At 39.4% G+C, this 6,000-nt stretch overlaps 1 protein-coding gene across 3 annotated transcripts in view; it reads left to right on the top strand.

Annotated features, from left to right (window-relative positions):
* The first annotated feature begins 1,667 nt into the window (after positions 1-1,667).
* LOC126353937 (activated Cdc42 kinase Ack) overlaps positions 1,668-6,000 on the top strand; it is a 403,423-nt gene continuing 399,090 nt past the window's right edge. For 2 of the 3 annotated variants that reach the window (XM_050003205.1, XM_050003204.1), the window contains exon 1: positions 2,053-2,507. The gene's annotated coding sequence lies outside the window, so the exon portion shown is untranslated. Of the gene's footprint in view, positions 2,508-6,000 lie in introns of all 3 variants that reach the window. The other variant, XM_050003203.1, reaches the window with a different exon arrangement.

The raw sequence follows: 6,000 nt of genomic DNA, 5'->3' as shown, positions 1-6,000 counted from the left end.
ATATATTAAGAGAATGTCTTTGAAGCTGCCAGATAAGTCGAAAAGCTAGTGCCCTTTTTTTACATGTCTAACTCTGTCCAGGGCACGTCTGCATTTTTGTGCTATGATAGAAGTTTTTTCATTCTGGTTCCCAATTTTTACTCTGCCATAATTTTGAATTTAGATTTCCATAGCTTAGCAACCGATGTAGATTTTTGATGACTCAGGCAATGGCTGAATGAGGATACATGTTTTTATTGTATTAGGAACCATGTTGCTTATGTTCTGACAAACGAATAAAGATTTCAAAAAACCAACAGGGGACCATTAATTACATGTATTTATCCCCACTCTTGCAAAATTTGAAACGCTTTGCTCAAGTTTGATACACAGAAGTGCTGTGCATAAAAAACCAAGAAACGTGTTTTTACACGTACAAGCCGAAAGTAGCTAGATTTTTTAAAACAAGTTTTCAGTTTTATCGTAAGAATACATTTTTATTTATTTGATCACTTTAAACTGTATCTGAGAGTTCAGCTCACGTAAGAACGAATTTTATGTGCTACATTTAGCTCGACTTTAAGCTATCATATACCAACAACAAGTAAAGATTACTGGATTAAAAAATCCGTTTTGACTTTATCCATTCGTTACCTTCGTAAAAAAGTTTGAACTGATTCGTACAAGATCAAAGTAGAAAAGTGCCATGCTTCAAAAACTCCAAGAATAACGTGTTTTTTGTATGTTTTCCACTTAAAATCCGAACAGTATGCATGCAAATTGTACCATCAGTGCTATTTTTCTGGGGGGACGCTGGGGGATGCGTACCCTTAAACTTTTTCATCGACAAAGTAATTTTTTTTACTATGTTGAGAATTTGGAAGAGTGCCAAAGATTTATTTCACAGATGTAAATTTTTAATTTAGTTTTTTCGTGTTGGTAATTGCAATGCGAACGAAAGCAGTGCAGTTTTTGGTGGGAAAAGCGATGTCATTGACTGTTTCAAGCTTTTCGAAGCTGCGGCAGCCGTTCTCGACAACTGAATCACTGGCAGCCATTGTACGATACCATTTTCTTTTATTGTTCAGGGATTGATGGGAATCGCATGCTTCATTTGAGGTGATGTAAACTGAATTGTTCGATACCACATTCTCTTGTATGTTTGGGTGTTTCTCGGTATCGCCTGCTTCATTTGACTGTCAACTTAAGAGACTGATTCCATTTTTTTTTTTTTTTTTTTTTTTGTAGTTACACATGTTGATGATGTCATGGCTAATAGCAGACGGGTGGCATCCCTTGCTTCAGTTATAAGTAATTGTCGCTGCATTATATCCAATCTCGGAGTACCCTCAAACATTTTTTTAGAAATAAAAACACTGTGTACCATTACCTATGTATTAGTTTTAATCCAATTAAAATCTTATGTAAAAGGAATTAATCGAACTGCACAGTCGGCCTGGGCGCCAGCTCTGGCTCGTCGTTCAAACTTTGCTCAATATGTAACACAGCTACAGTTAAGACAGATGTTCGAATGGCTAGACAATGGCCGCTGATCCGAACTATAGCAAAAACTTGTGACCCCATTTTCCTAGCTCAAATAGGAACCGAGCACCATGACGCTCTACCCTCCTCTTCCCCCCCTCCCCCCCCCCCCTCTCCACGTCACACAATACCGACCACCGATCCTGAGGGCGGCCTTTTCGGAGATACTTTTAGAGCGCTTTCGCGCTTTCTTTTACGAATGTGTTTAATTTCAGTTCTTTCAGTGACGCTACTGTGTACTTGTAAACCTCAAACTGACTTCGTATTGTGGGTCACAAGAAGACCACATAATTGGTATTTTCACTCTCAAGCGCTGTTTACTTCATAAACCAGCATCTGTGTTCGATGTTCTCTAAAGCATGTAAAACACCACAAATAAAACTTATGCGCCCTGCAGCTGGCGTAAAAGATTGAAAACTTATCTCACGGCACGAGAAAATACAGGGCGACGTGAGCAGGAGTCACTATTTACGTCGTTTCGTCAGAGGATACCTGTTCTTGATACAGCCAGGTTGTAACTTGCTTGCGAATGTCTTTGGAATCGGAACTGATTTGATTTGTCTAATTGAATAATGACATACTTGTTAAAAGTGCAGTCAAAAGTCAAGCCAAAATAAGCGGTGGAAGGTGTGAGAGTATTTATATGATATTGTTTCAGCCAAAATAGGCGGTTGAAGGTGTAAGGGTATTTACAAGACATTGTTTCAAAGTATCTGTCATTCAGATGCGCCTTGGAAAGGATGTGCGTCTGGAAAAAGAGGAATTTCAGTTCTTAAACCGTAGCAGAGCGGAAGTAGACAGACAAGTATAATTTATTAAAGAGCAGTCGTGAAACTGCTTTTGATTACACTTAGTTTCCAATGTCCTGCATAGTTTAGTATTTTTCCTGAAGCAACTATGACAGTACAAAGGCAGCATTACGTGCCAACTTAACGTGTTTTGGTAGGCTGAAGAAGACTTTTGAAGATTGGAGGAGGAATAATTTGGTGAGTTTATATTTAAGCTCTGTTTGCAATTAAGCCTCAAGATATACAGTATCAGCGTGGTAAACGGACAAAATAAATCGGCATACAAAGAATTTATTGGATAAGATATGTAGCAGTGGAGAGCTGCATCAAACCAGTCTCAGGACTGAAGACCACAACAAAAACAACAACATGTAGCAGTATCTAATACTGCAATTCGTACCTGTCATGTCACGCTGTAATTTTGTAAATGTATTTATTTGCCTTTCAAACTTAGTCCTAAAGCTGCCCACAGTAATGATTAAGTTAGTGTGGGTTGGAGTAATTTACTTAATTATGGCTGTATTGGTGGCTACTAGTAAGCAATTCCTTGTATTTGCAATTGTTCCCGTAGGCGTACCCTTCCGCATTGATTGACTGACAACGTTGTGCTAAATATTCAGACGCGATGAAAAAGAATCGTATTGTAAATTTACTAGAGAAATTTTCCGAAGTTAGAGAGCCCAACGCTTCAAAGTCCGCAGTAGACACTCAAACAGCCCTAACTTCACTTCCACTCCTCTTGTTGAACAATGTTGATGGTAGCTGTATATTCAGTTCAACTATTTGCTGTTGGCACAAATAATCGTTTTCAGCATTGCCTAATTTAGCATGGTTTTGCCCATGCTACTCCATTAAATTTTCTGTCAAACCTAAATTAATTGACTCTACAATTCCCTCTTTTTATCGATCATAATTGTGGCTGAAATTCATTGTTTCCACAATTAAACAGTTTTTCCGAGTGCTTGTCATTAGCTGTCAAAGAAGGAACAGTGAGTTTGTAAAGACTGCCGTTAAGATCCTGGCCAGTTGGTATATTGTTTGGCATGTTTTTATTTTCTTATATAGAAGTACAAGATTGCAAAAGGAAGGCTGAAGTTTTAAATTCCATGTTTAATAAATCGTTCACATGGGAGAATGGTATAAAGTACTGTCATTTGACTATCGCACAGAGTCCTGTATCGAAGACATAGGGTCCCAGATATGTAACTGGCTTGAAGACTTCTTAAGTAACAGAGCCCAGTATGTTGTTCTTGATGATGAGCATTCATTGGAGACAGGGGTAACATCAGGAGTGCCCCAGGCAAGTGAATACATAAATGATATGGCAGACAGGTGGGCAGAAATCTGGCAGTTCTTCATTGATGATGCTGTGGTGTACAGGAAAGTGTTGAAGATAAGTGACTGTAGTTTGACACCAGATAAAATTTCTAGTTGGTGTGATGAATGGCAGCTGGCTCTTGATGTATAAAAGTGTAAGTTAATGTGGATAAGTAGGAAAGACAAACCTGTAACGTTAAGATACAGCATTAGTAGTGTCCTTATTGACACAGTCACATCATTTAAATATATAGGCATAACATTGTGAATCAATGTGAAATGGAATGAGCATATGAGGATTGTTGTAGGGAAGGCGAATGGTCAACTTCGGTTTATGGAGAGAATTTTAGGAAAGTAATTCACCTGCATATAGGATCCTAGTGCGACGTACTCTTTGAGTATTTCTAGACTGTTTGGGATAGACACAGGGGCAGATTGAAAGAAACATCAAAGCAATTCAGAGGCTATCTGCTACATTTGTTACCAGTAGATTCGATCAGCATTCAAGTGTTATGGATATGCTTTGGGAGCACAAGTGGGAATCCCTGGAGGAAAATGACATTGATTTTGAAGAACACTACTGAGAAATCTTTAGAGTACCAGCATTAGAAGCTGACTACAGATGATCCTACTGCTTCCAACATACATTTCTCGTTGGGACCATGAGGATAAGACGAGCTACGTGAAATTAGGGCTCATATGGAGGCATATAGATAGTCATTTTTCTCTCGCTCTGTCTGGGAGTGGAACAGGAAAGGAAACGAATAGTTGCAGTACAGGGTGCCCTGTGCCACGTACTATATACTGGCTTGCATTGTATGTATGTAGATATCGTTTTATCAGTAGAGATGAGATCTCTGGAGTGATCTCACTTTGAAATGTTTCATACTCAATACTTTACCTGCACTTTTTAGTAACGGTTCAAGTATTTGTTAGAGGCTTGGATGTTTGACAGAAAGTACTTTACATTGACACATTTATGCTTAGTGTTTTGTCTGTGCCACAGTGCTGTCCTGTGGAATATGGATGACATTGTGAAGAGCTTAGGGTCATTCCATGTCAAGTCATCCAGACCTTGACATCCATTATCTAGTTGTGAACAGAGATTTTGTGTACTGCTTTTATATCTAATATCATGAAATTTTGCCAGTTTTTATTGCTTTATATACATTCTGTTGGTAGCAATTGCTGAAAGTGGGATGCAATGTGTTACTTCAAAGCAAACTAAAAATCTGAAAATTGGCTGCAGTTTTTAAACAAAATATGGTATGCTGACAGTTTTTTCCCTGAACATCCTTTCGGACATGTAGTTTCTGAAAAAATGTTGGAATTATCCAATTAGATTTTTGTAAATTAATTTTATTTAGTTTTATTTTTAAGTTTGAAAAAATATTTTGAACAATTCCCCCTCCCTGCCCCCCCCCCCCCCCCCCCCTCTGGGAAACACCGAAAAAATTAGGAAGTGATCTACAAATAATAAAGTTCCATCACACACTATATATATGGAAACATTGCATGTGTGAAAAATATATCTAAAAGCAAAGATTCTGTAACTTACCAAACGAAAGCGTTGGTACGTTGCTAGAGACAATAACAAACACACACACACACACACACACACACACACACACACACACACATTTCAAGCTTTCGCAACCCATGTTTGCTTCATCAGGAAAGGGAAAGGCGAAAGGATGTATGTTTTAAAGGAGAGGGTAAGGAGTCATTCCAATCCTGGGAGTGGAAAGACTTCCCTTAGGGGAAAAAAAGGACCCCCCCTTAGGGGGGGGGGGGAAGAGACAGGTGTGTATACACACACACACACACACACACACACACACACACACACACACACACACACACACACACACACACACACATCCATCCGCACGTATACAGACACAAGCAGATATCTCACTTTTGATAGATTGATTCTTTCATCAAATATTAAAGCAGATTATGCAGTTATCACAGTCAGAGCGTATATTTTGCACCCAATGTGCTGCTACCAGTGTCATCGTTACAACCACACTCTAGAGTCCTGTCGAGACCCAGCCAAATGCGTAACCTGTGTTAGGGATGCCCACGAGGACGATTGTCCACCTCCTTCTCGCCACTGTATCAACGGCTGTCACGACCATGCTGCCTCCTCCTTGAGATTGCCCCATGTGTCTCAATGAGTGGGCTGTCCAGGAGATGTGGGTATAGGAAAAAGTGCCTTACCCAGTCGCTTACAAGCTATTGGCTAATTGCATTCCCTGTGTTCCAACATCCGGCACTTAACGTACTGTTCTTGCTACATCTTGCTCCACAAAGGACATGGACTCGCAGACATTCAACCTCAAATTCAGCTCTGCGGTTGTGAAATTATCCA

Source organism: Schistocerca gregaria, chromosome 3 (genome assembly GCF_023897955.1).
Source record: "Schistocerca gregaria isolate iqSchGreg1 chromosome 3, iqSchGreg1.2, whole genome shotgun sequence".
NCBI classification, from domain to species: domain Eukaryota; kingdom Metazoa; phylum Arthropoda; class Insecta; order Orthoptera; family Acrididae; genus Schistocerca; species Schistocerca gregaria.
The sequence above is the reverse complement of the archived record's forward strand: the minus strand, read 5'-3'. Positions and strand labels throughout refer to the sequence as shown.